The sequence below is a fragment of the Malania oleifera genome, chromosome 5 (genome assembly GCF_029873635.1).
Source record: "Malania oleifera isolate guangnan ecotype guangnan chromosome 5, ASM2987363v1, whole genome shotgun sequence".
In the NCBI taxonomy this organism is placed as follows: domain Eukaryota; kingdom Viridiplantae; phylum Streptophyta; class Magnoliopsida; order Santalales; family Ximeniaceae; genus Malania; species Malania oleifera.
Genome location: NC_080421.1, coordinates 14,317,975 through 14,336,314, shown reverse-complemented (window position 1 = coordinate 14,336,314; position 18,340 = coordinate 14,317,975).

The window sequence follows — 18,340 nt, the reverse complement described above, 5'->3', positions numbered from 1 at the left end:
TAAAGTCGTACCAAGCCTATTGATTTAAGCTGTTGCTCTAAATTAGTTCTAAGTACTATTCTAAAACCCATGAAAAATATAAATAATTTTCAAGTTATACTTTATTTGAAGCTTGTAAGAACATTTATTGAAGCATGTAACAACTTATAAATATTTTTTTAAAATTTTCTTTAAGAATATTTCTTGTAAAATAATTTTTTAAATTAAAACTAGAAGGCATAAAAATATTAATTCTCGAACAAAAATTCAACATGCATTGTTTTACTTAATACTTGAATTAAACAACCATTACACATATTTTACAAATAAGAACCGAACCTATAAAGATCGGTTACTCAGTGATTTTTAGGGATTAATTCTTACAACTTGTAAATACCAATTATTAAAAAAAAAATTGAAACTGAAATTGTATAGGCAAACCTGAGAACCATGCTGAATTTACCCTCCAAAATAATTAGTTTCAAATGAATCCTTGCATTTGCAAACTGCGATTGAACCTATTGAACCAAGGAATTAATAAATAAATAAATAATAAAGTAAAAAGAAACATTTAGGGTGAGTGGAGTTAAGCGTGTAGGGTAAGTTATAAATTGGGCTAGCCCGAATTAAAGCTGGCTACGGGTTGGGCCCGGCCCGCTTGGAATATATATTACCGGCCCTCTCTAAAATTCTGACAGGATATCAAGGCCTTCTTTTTCCTTTCTTCCTTTTTTTTTTTTTTGTTTTTAATTTAATTTTTAAAATTTTTTTTACTATTAAAGGTTCATGTTCCAAACAATTCGTCCACATTACAAAGTGTACTCATCTCTCATCCTTGATCTCTTCTTACCATTTTCAAGATTCGAATTCAAAATGTTAAATATTAAAGTTTCTAAGCTTTAACTTCAACTATTGATTAATATACTTCGACCTTTTTCTTGTGTATTTTTAGTGTTTATATATTTCTTTATAAAATTCAATAGTATAACTATCATTTTCGATTCACGAATTATAACAGATTTAGGTGTTTGTTCTTGAAGTGTGAGATAGGACTAGTTAAAGAAAAACTTTTTAATCATTTCACATAAGATAGAGCTGGTCGGCTTTACTGTGCAGTAGGTTAATAAAGGCATAAGAAAGAAGAAAATTCTACTTATATCTTGTAGGTGTTATCTTGCTTTTATAAATGGCAAATTAAATACAAAAATAGAAAATTATCCTCCTAAATTTAGCCTAACATTTTGCACCTAATCCAATCACAAAAATCTTAGCACACAAAATAAACACTTATAAATTCATTTAAGTTTAGCTCCACTGTAATCTCTTGAAGTTTTTTTTTTTTAACTTATATATATATATATGGCAAATTGAAGGTCTATTATAAAAGATAGTCTATCTCCTATCTCACGTATCCTTTCCATATTATTCATTTGATTTAATTATGTTAGTAGCTCATTCATAATTTTGTTTATAACTCTTAAGGCGCACAATACTTCTCAGAATTTTGTTCTTCCACTTTCTTTTTCTCTTTTTCCCTTGTTCTATGATCAAAGAAAAAGTAGGTAATTCATGATAAGCTTACAATTCCAGTTTAGTAAGGATGTGTTTGGATAAAGGATGTGAGAAAATAAACTGAGATCAATTATGTAGAGTGAAAGAGAAAGAAGCTGCAAGAAAGAAGAAATATACTTTGCATTTTTGATGAAAATTCAGTAGTACAAAACAATTGTTAACTGAACTTTTATATACAAGGAATAAAATTAAATAACTTCTTAACTGACAAGCTAACTTCATGACTAATTAACTAATATATCTAACTTCACATATCCAACACTCCCCCTCAAGATGGAGTGTATATGTTTATCACTCTCACCTTGGAAAGGAAAAATATAAACTGTGGTGATGTCAAAGCCTTGGTAAAGAAATCTGCTAATTGATGCTTTGAATTCACATTAAGAGTATGTAGTATTCCAACTTGGATTTTCTCCCTAATCAAATGACAATCAATATCAATGTGTTTTGTTCTCTCATGAAACACTGGGTTGACTGCTATATGTAGAGCAGCTTTGCTGTCACAGAAAAGTAAAGCTAGTGAGGTATAATGGATACCAAAGTCTTTAAGCAAAACAAGCAACCAAGTTAATTCACATGTTGTAGAACCAAGAGCCCTGTATTCGGCTTCAGTTGATGATCTTGATACAGTGTTTTGTTTCTTTGATTTTCAAGGAATAAGAGAATCACCCAAGAAAATATAAAATCCCATAATTGATTTTCTTGTTTCACAACATGTTGCCCAATCCGAATCTGTGAAAGCCTTCAACTGCAAGGATGAAGATGCGGATAAGAATATGCCTTGCCTTGGAGTCCCTTTTAAGTATCTCAACACCTGATATGTAGCATCCAAATGAGGTCGTGCTGGCTTATCCATAAACTGAGCCAGAATATGAACTAAATATGCCAAGTTTGGTCTAGTAATAGTAAGATAAAGCAACCTCCCTATTAACCTTCGATAGATAGTAGGATCTTCCAATAAACCATAATCTGTATTAGTAAGGCACAAGTTAGAGTTCATAGGTAGTTTAGCTGGTTTACAACCAATGAAACCTGAATCAATTAACACTTCAAGAGCATAGTGCCTTTGACAAACAAAAATTCCTTTAGATGCTCGAGCCACATCCAATCCAAGGAAGTATTTCAATTCTCCAAGATCTTTAATCTTAAACTCTGCATGAAGAACATTCTTGATATCTTGCACAACTTGAATATCATTGGTTGGTATTATCACATCATCCACATAAACAAACAAAACAATAAAGGAACTTGTAGTAACTTTAGTAAACAAAGAGTAGTCACACTTAGATTGTGAAAAACCATGAGTCAAAAGACAATGTGATAACTTGTGAAACCATTGGCGAAAAGCTTGCTTGAGTTCATATAAGGACTTAGTCAATTTACATATTCATGTCTCCCCCTCACTTCCATAACCTGGAGGAAGTGACATGTACACCTCTTCATCTAAATCTCCTTGGAGAAAAGCATTATTGACATCTAATTGATGTAAAAACCAACCTTTCACAGTAGCAATTGCAAGCAAATAACGAACACTAGTGAGTTTAGCAACAGGACAAAAAGTATCAAGAAAATCCAAACCTTCTTGTTGAGTGTACCCCTTAGCTACAAGTCGAGCTTTGTATCTTTCAATGGTGCCATTTGACTTATATTTAATTTTGTACACCCATTTGCATCCAATAGGATGTTTGAGAATCCAAGTATAATTTTCTTCAAGAGCAGCTAATTCAACTGACATAGCATGACGCCAATGAGGAAATTGCATGGCATGTGAAAAAGTCTTAGGTTCGATATTGGAAGACAAGGAAACACTAAAGGCTTTGTATGCAGAGGACAACTTGGAGTAAGGAAGATAAGAAGACAAAGGATAAGCACATACCTTGGAAGGAGCAGCTGCTGCAAGAGAACCAAGGTTTGAAGCAGAACTACTGAGATGACAATGATACTATTGCAAATAATTTGGGGTGTAACGATCCCAAAAATAGTATGCATGGAAGTGTAAAAAAATTATTGTTATTAATTAATTAATTAATTAAATATTTTAAAATTGAATTAATTAAATACATAATATTATATATAATATTAATATATATATATATATATATATATATATATGTAAGTAGTTCAGCAAGTATCCTGAATAAAAAATTTCAATTGAAGATTGAAACAGAGACCCCCCCTCCCAACCGAATGCTCTCTCTCTCTCTCTCTCTCTCTCTCTCTCTCTCTCTCTCTCTCTCTCTCTCTCTCTCCTCACGCCTTCTCACTCTCTCTCCTCAATTTCTCCCAAATTCTCGGCCAAATCAACGATTAGACACCACCACGAGGTACCGACTTCAATCCTCTTCATTTTAATCGGAACAAATTTTTGATTTGGGGATCTTAGGCACCACTCCAAGGCTAAGGTGAGAAGTACAAATTATGTCTGTTGTTTAAAAAAAAAATTAATCGATTAAATTTTAGTATTTAATTATTAAATTGTATTATTTGATTATATTAGATTTTTGGAAAAATTCTTGGAATTAAATTAAACTACAGGATTGGATTATATTAGATTTTTGGAAATATTCATGGGATTGAGTTAAACTGCAGGGATTTGATTAAATAGAATTTTTTTTGGGAATATTTTGAAATTAAGTTAAATTGCGAGGATTTGATTAAAATAGATTTTTGGGGATATTTTGGAATTAGATTAAACTGCGGGGATTTGATCATATTGATGTTTTTAATATGTTAGAAATTAAATTTAAATATGAGAAGTGGATTAAACCCGCGTTTTTAGAATTTAACAAGTTAATGGGAGCATGTGAGCCTAGGAATATTAAGATAATTATAATTCTACGGTTGAGTTGATTAAATTGGAAAAATATGATTTCAGAGTTTTGACCTCCCAACGCCATGGACGTTGGTTTAGAGATCTTAGCAAGCACCCTCTCAGTAAACAAGTAAGGCGAATAAATTATAATAGATATTTTTGGGAAATTAACCGGTTGACCTAATGTATGTGAAAATTGAGAATATTATATATGGTTTTAGAAAATTATGATATGGATATTTTGCCTGTAATTATTACATTCTGATTATCAGTCTAAAATTGTGTGGCACGAGGAATATGAAATAATAATTTTATTTTGGGAATGTGACTGATCCTGAAATATATGATTTGCACTGAGAAATGATGTATGAGAAACACAAATATGATTTTATGCAGTAATGAAGTTATGAGTTATACGGATATGTTTTTATGCAGATATGATAATATGAGATATATTGATATGTTTTATACACAGATATGTTTTATATAGAAATGATGATATGAAAAATATAGATATTTTTTATACTGAAATGATGATACGTGATATACACAGATGTGTTTATATAGAAATGATGATATGTGATATACACAATGATGTTTTATATAGAAATGATGAAATGAGATATACACACACATGAAATGAAATATAAATAGATATAATGAGAATTATACAAATATGATGAGATATACAGACATGATGAAATATGAATACAGAAATGTGGAAATGAGAACCCTGATGGACTAGAGACATACAGAGAGCACGATACTATTGCTAGTATATGTGTTAGTGCAACCACACGTCTTGTATAGAGTGTGGTGAGACAGTCGATTGGGCTTGAGAAGAGTAGAGTTATCCCCTAAAGTCCAGACCAGGATTGGGTAAGCCAATCGTACTATAGACGCATTTAGTTTTGATCTAACCTAGTAAGCCAGCCACGGTTAGGTCCTGCCTAGAGGCCGCACAACCTAGTCATATGGGGTGAATACATGACAACATGACATGAATATCCTCAAGATGATTCCTCATTATAGACGCGATAATTGTATGTTATAATATGATGAACAACCATGAGTTACAGACGCATTGTGCTACATGCTGGTGGATACTCATGGGTTAGAATATGAAAATGAGAAATGAAATGAAAAAAATGAACAGTTATGAGTTACAGACGCATTGCGTTATATACTGGTGGATACTCATGAGTTAGGATATGATTATGAGAAATGAAAGCTTATGAAACTGTGTTTATATATATGATTATGAGTACAAATCTGAGTGTTTTTCCCAGTTGATATAATTATTTAAATAAATGTATTATGATATATATCAAAACTCATGTTGCCACACATTGTCAATAATTTATTCCGTCTTACTAAGAGGTGTCTCACCCAGAATTTAAACATTTCAGGAAATCAGGATAGGCAAGTGGAGCGAGCTTTGAGATAGTGGAGATATAGTACCCTAGTATTCAGGGTAAGTGTTTTAGAGTTGGGGATATGTTCTGTATAGCCCTAGAGTACTTTATGGATTTATAGAGATTTTTATGTATATGTGTGGAGATTATAGCACTCTGGTATTGTATATGGGACTCAGACACTTTATGTATTCCGTTGCATGGATAGTACGTGTAAGAACCCGATCCGAGATAAGAGTATTAAATAAATGAGGAAAAAAGAAGGAAAGTTTAAAAGGTAAAAAATATGTAGGGGTCGTCGACAAGGCTTCTTTGCTCGTCAACAAATCCTCTTGTCTAGCTCGGCAATGAGATTTAGTAGCTCGTCAACGAGGATATGCCGAGAGATTTTGGTAAATCCTGAAATCTCAGGCTTGTCGATGAGGCCACCTTGGCGTCGATGAGGCCACCTTGGCGTCGACGAACTTCCTTCGCCATCTCGTCGACGAGGATGCCATCTCGTCGACGAGGCTGTCCAAGTCAAAGGGTTATAAATATCTTTTTCATTTTCTTAATGGTTAAGAAACCAAAAACCTCTCTCTCTCTCTCTCTCTCTCTCTCTCTCTCTCTCTCAAACTCGAATCCTCCCTCTCTCTCTCTCTCTAGGATTTCAGGTCGTCAGTTGTCGGAATCAACGATCCAACATTACCACATGGATCAGGAGGAGAAGCTCTACGTTTATAGCGGATCATAAATTCGTTTCGAGGATTTTCAGGTTTTGACCCTAAACTGAGGTAATAGTCCAATTTCAGTTTCATTTCAGTATATATGTAGTAGTAAGAATTATAGTGAAGTATAGTTCTTGGATGTTTAAGTTTTGGGAATTCAGTTCGTAGTTTTGGAGCCGTAGAGTTCGTGTTTTGGTATTCGGGAAAAGGTAAGGGGATTCTGTTTATATCAGTTATATTTTGAAATCAGAATCAGTAAACATGTAGTTTACAATTGTATGTATGTTTTGGTTTTTTATTTGAGAAAATCTATCAAGTGAAAATGCGGGATTTTTGGCTTACATTTTTTTTGGGAAAATTGGGGGTATCGGGTATCATCCTTATTTTTGTTGGAAAATCGTATATTGTATAAAACTGTAGTAATGAGATGACCGTACCTATATTTGTATTAAACTGTATTTCTCGAATTGAAAACGATATGATTGTTGTATACTCAAATAAGTGTGGAATGAAATGTTGTATATAAAATGTTCCAGGTTTTGTAAAATAGCTAGGGATGGCTAATTACCGTACGTTGATGGATATAGGAACATGAGTTCCAAAATTGTTCCAAGTTTTTGTAAAATAGCTAGGAGCGGCTAATTACCGTACGCTGACGCCATGTCTCGGCTAATTACCGTGGGCGAGAGTGTCCGACTCTATATCTGAGGGTGTGAAATATCACTTGTTTGCTCCGACTAGTCACCGATGGGTGTGAGTGTGTTAGCTTTGGTGTATTCCCAAGAGGGGGGTGAATTGGAATTTTAAAACTTATTCCTAGGTTAAACCAGATGTTAGTATAATATCACAACCTAGGGTCTTTCTATGCAATCCCAAATGCGCAGATAAATATAATATGCGGAAATTTAAATCATGCGCATTATTCACAGTATAACATACATGTGCGGTAAATATAAAGTGCATAAATATAAACAGACACATGATATGTTATTGGGGTTCGGCCAATACTACCTACGTCCCCGCCTCTAGCTCGCAAGCCCAAGGATTCCACTAATGCTCACTTAATGGGTGGAGCAACACCGGTTACAACCAGGTTAATTATCGGGGCTGACCTCAACCTATACCTTACCAAGATGGTGCACCTAGCTTTCCTAACTGAGTCTAAGTCAATCTAGGACTATTCAACAAGGCTAATCTCCCTCTTCAGGCCCACGCCTGGAATACAATAATTGATATAAAATTTACGTACAAACAAATTCTTTTTACACAAGATGATATATACCACTACGCACAATATAATCAATGCACCTTAATAATGTATGAACTATAAGTTCGGTGCTCTACGTGTGCAATCAACACTCAATAAGATGTATAATCTCAAATATGCACAGAGTATTCTAACAAGCTAATCTTTGAAAGCAAAGTATATCAAATCTCAATATTAGATTAGTGTTTCAAAGATGCTAGCAATAATATTCAAACGAACTCAAAAATATTTTCTCAAATGTATTTAGCACGAGAGTTGTTTGAAATCTAGTTTTGTAAAATATTTTTGCACACGAAAGTATAACTTCAAATGAGTATTGCAATGATAATGCAAACTCACTTAGCTATATGATTTTTCCCAACCAAAAATTTATCAAATGAAATCAAGGGGAAAAATCTAGCTCAACCCTCAATATGAAAATCAAATGTGTAATATACAAGTGAGAGTTTCTAGCACAATATAACAAACAATAAACACTCACAAGGCAAGATTTCTCAAAGGAATGAAGGTATTTGAGTGTTATGGGGTTGGAATAAAAAAACTAGGTTTAGGAAATTTGAGACAATTTTTGGCTAATCCTATTTACTAATCACCTCTAATTTTTGCAAATGAGCCCCTATATATAGAGAATGGAAAAATTATGACCATTGGGGACTTTATGGGTATTATTAGATTTGTTTTAAAACCAATTAAGCAAATTAACCCAGTTTACTTAATTTTAACCCTGGTAAAAAATAATTTAACCCGCAAGATTTGAGTGCCCAGTTTGAGGTTCGGGTGCCCGAATAGACTCGGTCAAAAAATCAATTTTTAAAGGTTCGGGTGCCCAAAGTTAGGGTCCGTTAGCTGAACAAAAGTCAGAAACATTATGTCCGAGGCTCAGGTGCCCGAAACTAAGTTCGGTTAATCGAAAGATCCACTTCGGTCACCCGAGCCCTTTTTGAAAGCGAACGTTCGAGCGCTTGGGTTGGTGAAAAGCACTCTGACATGGGTTTCGTGTGACCGAGGAAGATACGTTCAAATTGGTTTGATCACCTGAACACAAGTCAACATGTTGACCTGTCTAGGGTTCGGTCGCCCGAGGCGTTTTAAATGCCACAGGTTCGGTCTACCCGCCCATACAAGTAGGTTCCCTCTGCCCTAGTATGTTATGCAGCTACTGCCACATCTAAAACTACTAGTGCACTCACCTTTCTCAGCAAGCCCTCGGGCGAAGAGTACGCCCCACATAATCACTACGTGTTCTACATATATAGATACTTCTAATATCATAATATATTATTCTTTCTGTCATTATTCAACAATACACTTCTATTCATGTTCATAGTTTAAACATTGCATTGCATTTCACTTTACGTAATCTTCAACATTTCATCATTCACATTTGTCATTTCATTCCATTGTCGTTTCATTGTCATTTTATTGCATTTTCCTTTCTTTCATTCATACTATAGCTAGTCTTTAGTCATCATCAGTTAGTCTACAGTTCCTTTTAGCTGTCATTGGTTAGTCTACATATAAATGTGCTAGAATATGCTAACATGGCTCTTTTTAGCTGTCTTACATTTATATGGTTGCATTTAACATACACAAGTAACATAGTTCATATCATATTTTATTCTCAATGCTTTACTTACTTAGCCTGCATTTCATACATTTAACATATATTTACACAGAATCTCATGTCACACAATTTAACAGTTAAATTTATACAAATTCTTGTAAAATAGGTCAACCCACATTTAACATTTATATGCTGAAAATACATTTTGTTTCTTACTTAATTCCTCAGAAAATCCCTTTCACTTTCCTCAGTTCATTTCCACATATACATAGCTAAATAAGTGGTCCTAGGCTCAGAAAACACAGTTTTACATGGCTGACATTTTATAATTCACACCAAAACATACATATAATATAATATAATATAATTTATTACCTTTAATTTCATAAAATCTAATTTAATATATAATTTCCCCTTACCTGATTTTTGAACTACGTCGGTAGGATTCTCGAACTGATACCCACAGCGTTCACTTGGACCCTGAATCCAAAAATCTTAGTTTAATTAAAATAAACTCCAACTAACTTAAATCTTAAGAAAAATACTTATTTAATACTTCCTAGTCTCCAACTAACAATATTCATTAAGAAAATCCAAAAATAATTCACTTACCTTGATTTTGGGATGTTTCCCAAACCTCTCAAACCAACGATCAGCTCCTACAGCCTTGTAGAGAACATTCCTACGAACCTCCGGGTGGTTCCGGATCGTCAAACTGGGTCAAATCTAGCCCAAAATCGAAGAGAGAAGGCTAGAAAACCGTTTTAGAGAGAGAAAGGGAGAGAAGAAAAAGAAGGTTCGCGAATTCCCTCGCTGAAATGAAGAAAACTCTATTTATAGGCAGGACTTCGTCGACAAGACACGTAGGTTCGTCGACGAGGTACTATAGAGACTTCGTTGACGAGAAGATACCTTCGTCGACGAAATTCAGAGTTTCAAAATTACTCTCTCGGGATTCCTTCATCAACGAGGAACTGGAGCTCGTCAACGATTTTTAGAAGAACACTCTTCGACGAAGACAGGACATTCGTCGACGAGGCCTGGTACTTCTTCTTCTAATTTCATTCTTTTTCTCCTTATTATCCTTTGATCCATATCATTTATTATACTTCCTAATTATTTTATAATTTTAAATTTTTAGATCATTATACGTAACCTGTCTCTATATCATACAAACATTCATAATACTACACAAAACAAAGGTTTGACCTCGTAGGGCTCGCAGATACCTTATACACAATCACATACACATGATATATGCAGCGAAATAATTCAACCTATTACATTCCTTATACCATACCATACTAGAGTCTACGTTCAACACAATACAAAACATAACTCTCGGGTGTCTACATAACCAAAATGACGCCCCAGCTACAGTTTAGTACTTGCACAAGTACTTATACAACGCTAACCAAAGCCACACTCCCAAATCACTAGAACTCTAGGTTTGACTACCTGAAGGACCTGAAACACATTTGTAGGATTGGGGTGAGACACTTCTCAGTAGGGGCGAATCAGGTTATATCAGTGTGTGAGCATATGAGTGTTATTTCAACATTAAAACATAACCTTTCACAATTCCAGTATGTTCACAAACACTTGTCCACATCGGTAATTAAACTAGATTACAACACTTGTCCACATTGGAATTAAACCAGATGTCTCGATTCATCGGTATTAAACCATGTCTTGACTAGTCAGAATTAAAACTAGATTACACACTTGTCCACATCGGAATTAAACTGGATGTCTCGATTCATTGGTATTAAACTAGATATCTCGGCTCGTCGGAATTAAAATCAGATTATACACTTGTCCATATCGGAATTAAACCAGATGTCTCGATTCATCGGTATTAAACCAGATGTCTCGACTTATCGGAATTAAAATTGGATTACACACTTGTCGACATCGAAATTAAATCGGATGTCTCGATTCATCGGTATTAAACTAGATGTCTTGACTCGTCAGAATTAAAACTGGATTACACACTTTTCCACATCAAAATTAAACAGGATGTCTTGATTCATCAGTATTAAATCAGATGTCTCAACTCGTCGAAATTAAAATCGAATTTGAGACCCATTGAAATTTAACTGGATGTCCCGGCTCATCTCTAGCGAACCGGATGCCACAACTCGTTGGTAATTAAACCTGATGCTAATCACATAGTAACAATCATCACATAGAACCTCGGTATTTAACCGGCATTAGTTTTCCATAGTTTCCTGAAAACAATTTGGAACGACAGTTCCTATATCTCATTTCAACAATTCACAACTCAAATCATTTCAAATATACCAACTCATGCCACACTTATTTGGGTACATAAATAATCACACAACATTTGACCCAAGGATACATAAATGAAGGTACGGTCATCTCTATATTATAATTTATTCAAATATATGATTTTCCAACAGAAACTGAGATGATACCCGAAACCCCAATTTTCCTAAAAATCGTAAACCCAAAAATCCCGTAATTTCACCTAGTAGAATTTCCCAAATAAGTATTCAAAACGTACATATCATCGTAAATCACAATTTTACCGATTCAGATTTAAAAATAACTGATATAAATGGTCCAAAATAGCGACACGGGATCCCCAAAACCTAAAAATCGAAGAACATAACTTCAATACAATCCTATTTACCATAGATCTACTGAACCGAAAACGGATTTAGACCCTTACCTCGATTTTAGGGTAAAACCCAAAAATCCTTAAAACAAAGATCTGATTCGTTATAATCGTTGAGATTCTCCGCCCGATCCACGTAGTAACATCGGATCATTGATTCGGGTAACAGGCGACCCGAAATCTTAGAGAGAGAGTCCAATTAGAGTCTAGAGAGAGAGAGAGAGAGAGAGAGAGAGAGAGAGAGAATTTGAGTTTTATTAACCAAGCAACAAAAATTCAACTTATAGACCTTTGACTTAGCCAGCCTCGTCGATGAGCAAAAGAAGGGCATTCGTCGACGACGGAGTTGGCCTCATCGACAAACCTGAGATTCTAAAATTCCAAAAATCTCTCGGTATCATCTCGTCAACTAGCCTTTGAATTTCACTGACGAGCCACAGAAGAAACTTCGTCGACGAGCCCTACTGTTTTCACCTTTTCAAATTCCTTTCCCTTTTCTTATTTATTTAATCCATATTTCTCGAGTCGGGTTCTTACATATGTGAACCTAAAAAAATCATCCACAATGACAAAGACATACAATTTTCCACCTAGACTTTGAACTTGATTAGGACCAAATAAATCTAAGTGTAGCATTTCAAGTGGTCTAATGGTATATATGAATTTATTTTTCTTAAAACTTGATTTTATTTGCTTACCCATTTGACATGCATCACAAATTTTATCTTTTAAAAAATGTGTTTTAGGTAAGCCTTTAACCAAATCCTTTTTCACAAGTTTTGATAACAAATCCATACTAACATGTCCTAAATGTCTATGTCATAACCAACTAGCTTCATTTATAGCAGAAAAACATGTAACCTGTTGAGATGCTAAGTTATCAAAGCTAGTTGTATACACATTTTTATGACGTTAAACAGTAAAATGTACTTTGTTTAGATTTACTCTCAACAATGCATTTATCATTTTCAAAAGATACTTTATACCCTTTATCATATAATTAGCTAATACTCAACAAATTATGTTTCAAACCATCAACAAGAAGTACATTATCCATAACCAGGGAAGGCTCCTTACCGACCTTACCTACGCCGATGATTCGCCCCTTTGTATTGTCACCAAATGTCACGTATTCTCCATCCTTGGGAGTGATGGATGTGAACTTAACCTTGTCACCGGTCATATGCCATGAGCACCTACTATCCAGGTACCACTTGTCCTTGGAGGAGGACGATCTCAAGCACACCTGCAAGAAAAACTAAGTGACTGACGTTGATCCCCATATTTTGTTAAGTCCACAAGGGTTAGTGTCTGGGTCACCTTTGACTCTCCACACCTTTTTAATTTTTATGTGCTTATTTCTAAGTGGATAGTCAAACTGGATATGACCAATTTGTTTACATTTGAAGCATATCATTCGACACCGAGGATCTTTAGGTGGAATTTGGAATTTTGATTCTTGTGTAAAATGTCCCAAATACATATTAGGTCGTATCACATTTTCAATACCATTAAATCCAAGATCTTCTTTGCTAAGAGAGTTTTTTTGGGCCCAAAGGAGTTTTTCAAAATTTTGTTGGCCCTCAGTAAATTTAAAAACAATTTTGGAGCTATCCTTCAATTTTCTTTCAAGCTCGGCAATTTTCAAATCTTTTTCTTTAAGAATCGATGCATGAGAATTCTTTGCAATTTCAAATAGTTTTGACCAATTTTCACACTTCTTTTTCAAAACATCATTTTCCTTGGTCATTTTGTTCAACAATTTAAATACACAAATATATTCATATTGCAATTCTTTAAAAGTATACATGCTATTAGAATCACAATCATTATCAGAATAATACGAGGATAAGGAACAAGAAAATAATACCTCATCATCCTGTGCCATCAGGCACAAGTTTGCAATCTCAGAGTCACTATAATCTGAATCTGAATCGCTACTGTTTTGTCTATCCCACGAGGCACTTGCTTTCATGGCTTTCTTCTTTTCCCTAGACTCCTTTTTCAGCAACAGGCAATCAAGTTTGATATGCCCAACTTTGTTGCAATTATAGCACGTGGGATCATTCGATTTTTCTTTTCTTCTACTAGGCTCTCTCTTCTCATATACAGAATCCCTAGACTTTCTGTATGGCCTACTGTTCTTCCTGAAGAACCTACTGAATTTCCTAGTAAGCATAGCCATGTCATCTCCAGATTCAGGTTCACTGCACTCACTAGAAGTATTAGTAGATGTTTTTAATATAGTCACCTTTTTCATCCTATTGTGCTCATTCAGTCTCTCATTAATAGCCAAGTCATAGGTGATAAGTGAACCTATCAATTTATCTAATGACATAGTCGTAAGGTCTCTACCCTCAGATATGGCTGTAGCCTTTGTGTAACGACCTGCTTATCTTAATATAAAGTGAAATATAATAAATAAAATGGTCAAACCAAACCCATGGGTATCGAAGACACCTGTCAAACATGCGGAAACCTAAGCAACAGTAAATTTAAATCATATTTTCGTAACCATAAAATCCAAACACCAGAGTTAACTACATTACCAAATACCTGTGATTATATACAATCTCCCAAAAATACCAAAATAAACCTAGAATCTCACAACAAAAATCTCCTGATCCTAGATCAGAACTTACCCTTCTAGCAGGGAAGCTCAACTCACTCAACGGCGGCCCTGACCTGCCGGTCCCGTTTCCTGAAAAATCATTTAATATGCGGGGTGAGACACCTCTCTGTAAGGGTAGATAAATTAAAATCAGCTGTGTGGCAACATGAATATTTAATGTTGTAATACATATACCATACGTTTCAAATACCATAAACATAAATCATAATATGATTAAATAAACATATAATTTTATACTTTCAAGTAATCATACTAATCATGTGTTATCTGATATAATCTATAATACTGAAAACTGTCTAGGATGTATAGTTAGCTGATGTCATGTATTACCCCCCATGACGGGTTGTGCAGCCCGAAGGTAGGACCCAAGAATGGCTGGCCGACCACTACAAAATCAAAAATGTCTGTAAATATGATGGGCCCGCCACACCTTGGTCCGGACTGCCAAGTGAACGTCTACACTCTACACTGAAAGCCACATCGACTATCCATCTCCCACCCCCTCGTGGGGTGGTTAGCACCAATCTAATCATAGATATCTGATCTATAAGCTATGGTACCGTGCTTCTAAAACTAAACTAAACTAACATCCGGGTTCTGATAACATATAGTACATGAACATATATTGTTTATCATAAATCAACTAATAGCATTTTCTGAATCTTACATTTTCTGAATCTTACATTAACATAATAATTACGGCCTTGCGCCGAAAGCATGAATAAATACGGCCTCGCGCCGAATAAAATGAGTAAATACGGTCTCGTGCCAAACATCAATTACAGCCTTGCGCCGAACATATCCTATATTCTGAAAACATAATTTATTGTGTTTACCATGTTATTCCCGAAAATACTTATCAACATGCTTTATCTTGTAAATCTAACTTAACATGGTATAATACATATATAAAATAATATTCATGCCACACAAATTGAAGAAAACTGTATATTCCATTCTGAAAACACATTTCCTGTACAATTGCAGTATTTTCCCAAACTTACCTTTTCTCAATTATGCTCATATATAATCACATGATTTCTGAAAATTATTCTACTATTAAATAATAATAATTCAATGAAAAATAACTGTTTTAAATTTATCCCCTTACCTGGCAACTGAAAAGTCCCTCTATAATACTAGTCTTAGACCCATAGGAAACCCTAAGTAGTACCCTGAAAATGATAATTCCCAGAACTAAATTTAAGTATTTATTCGAGTACATCATTTCCTTCAATTGTGGAAAGACTAGATTTCGAATAAAAAGTCTTATCTCAACTCAAGGATGAATTGCAACTTGCTTCCACCAACGATCCGCTTCGACAGATTGGAGAAAACTTCCTTAGGAGCATCGTGGTGACCTCAGATCGTCGATCAGGAAAACGATGGAGCTGAAATTGAAGAGAGAGGAGAGAGAAACCATAGGGAGAGAGAGAGAGAGAGAGAGAGTGAGTGATTTTTTTCTAAATATTTGGGTTTAAAAATATGAATTTTACTATTTATGGGCTCGAATTCGTCGATGAGACACGTCACCTCGTCGACGAGTCCTATAGAAAATTCGTCGACGAACCTGCTCCTTCGTCGACGAATTTCAGATTTCCCCAAAATCCTCTCTTGGTATCTTCTCGTCGACAAAACTTGTCTTCGTCAACGAGGCCCTCTTGTACCCTCGTCAACAAATCCCTTAGGTTCGTCGACGAGAACTTGATGAATTCCCTCGGTTAATACTCCCCAAGTGCAATATCGTCAACGAAGTCTACTGCCTCCTTCTATTACTTTTTCCATTTCCCTTCCTCTCTATTATTTAAATGTCATTATTATTCGGCTCATCACATTCTCCCCTCCTTATAAAATTTCGTCCTTGAAATTTACTATTCATATAATTCATCATCCCTTATTAGGCATAATGGTTTACTTATTTTATTACTTACCCTCACTTATGGCGGAGGAATACCGTGGTTACATTCCAAGTCCTGGGAGATTACATATATCGAAAGAAAATTTCCCCCAAAACTAAAATACCACTTACTAACTAAAGCATTACATGTACTTGCAAAAGAAATACTACATATTTATTCACATCTCCTAATCACATCTGATCTTCCTGGAACAGTTGCGTGTATTTTTTTCTGATCTGCTCCTTGAACTCCCAAGAAGCCTATTCTATTGCATGATTCCTCCATAGAACCTTTACCTGAGGAATTTCATTATTATGCAGTTCCTGTTCCTTTCGATCCAGAATCTGCACCGGTACCTCCTCATAAACTAGCGAATCACCGAGCTCCAACTCACCATAACTGATAATATGAGAAGGATTTGGGACGTATTTTCTCAACATGGATACGTGGAATACGTCGTGCATCCTGGATAGTGTAGGTGGCAAAACTAGCCTGTAGGCAACCGGTCCCACTTTCTCTAAAATCTCAAACGGACCGATAAACCTAAGGCTAAGTTTACCCTTCCTACCAAACCTCATAACTCCTTTTAATGGAGCTATTTTCAAAAATACATGATCACCCGCATCGAACTCCAAACTCCTGCGGTGATGGTCGGCATAACTCTTCTGTTGGCTCTAAACTGCACTGATTCTATCCCTAATGAGCCGAACTTTATCGTATGCCTGCTGTACCAGCTCTAGCCCCACAACTCACCCCTCACCCTTTTTGTCCCAATACAAAGGAAATCGACATATCCTACCATACAAAGCCTTAAATGGTGTCATGCCAATATTGGACTGAAAGTTATTATTATATGCGAACTCTACCAGTGACATGAACTGAGTCCATCTACCCCCAAAATCTAATACACATGCTCGGAGCATATCTTCTAGCATCTGTATCATCCTCTCAATATGCCTGTCTAATTGAAGATGGAATGTCGCGCTAAACGATAGCTGAGACCCTAAAGCTTCCTACAAGTTTCTCCAGAACCGTGACGTGAAACACGGGTCTCGATCTGACACTATAGATACTAGCACCCCATGAGAACGAACTATCTCCTGGACGTAAATCTTTGTCAAACGGCTGAGGGAATAGCTGATATTGATAGGGAGAAAATGGGCGGACTTAGTCAACCGGTCTACTGTCACCCAAATCGCATTCTAGCCATGCGATGTCAACGGTAGCCCTGAAACGAAGTCCATGGATATATGATCCCACTTCCACTCCAGGATAAATAACGACTGCAACTGACCCACTGGCCTCAAGTGCTCAGTTTTTACCTGCTGGCACGTCAAACACTAGGCTACATACTCGAAAATCTCTCTCTTCATACCACTCCACCAATAAAACTCTCACAAATCCCTTTACATTTTCGTATTGCCGGGATGAACTGTATACAAAGATCCGTGAGCCTCCTCCAAAATAGTCTTCCTAATGTCAGTATTGGCAGGAACACATAGTCTGGAATAGAACCGTAAAGCTCCATTATCTAAAATGCAGAATTCCTCTCCCTAACTAGTCTGCACTCTGTCCATCACCTCTACTAATTATAGGTCTTCTTTCTGTGCGGCTTTAATTATTTCCTGCAGAGTAGGCTGTACTACTAGGTTGGCAATACATACTGAAGGATTACTCTCAATCAATTCAATGCCAAGTTTCTCTAGATCCATCATGGTCAAACGCTGGATCTCCATAGCCGTCGATGCTGATTCCCCAGACTTCCTGCTCAGTGTATCAACTACCACGTTTTCTTTCCCTAAGTGGTAACCGATTGTACAGTAAAAATCCTTAATCAACTCTAACCACCT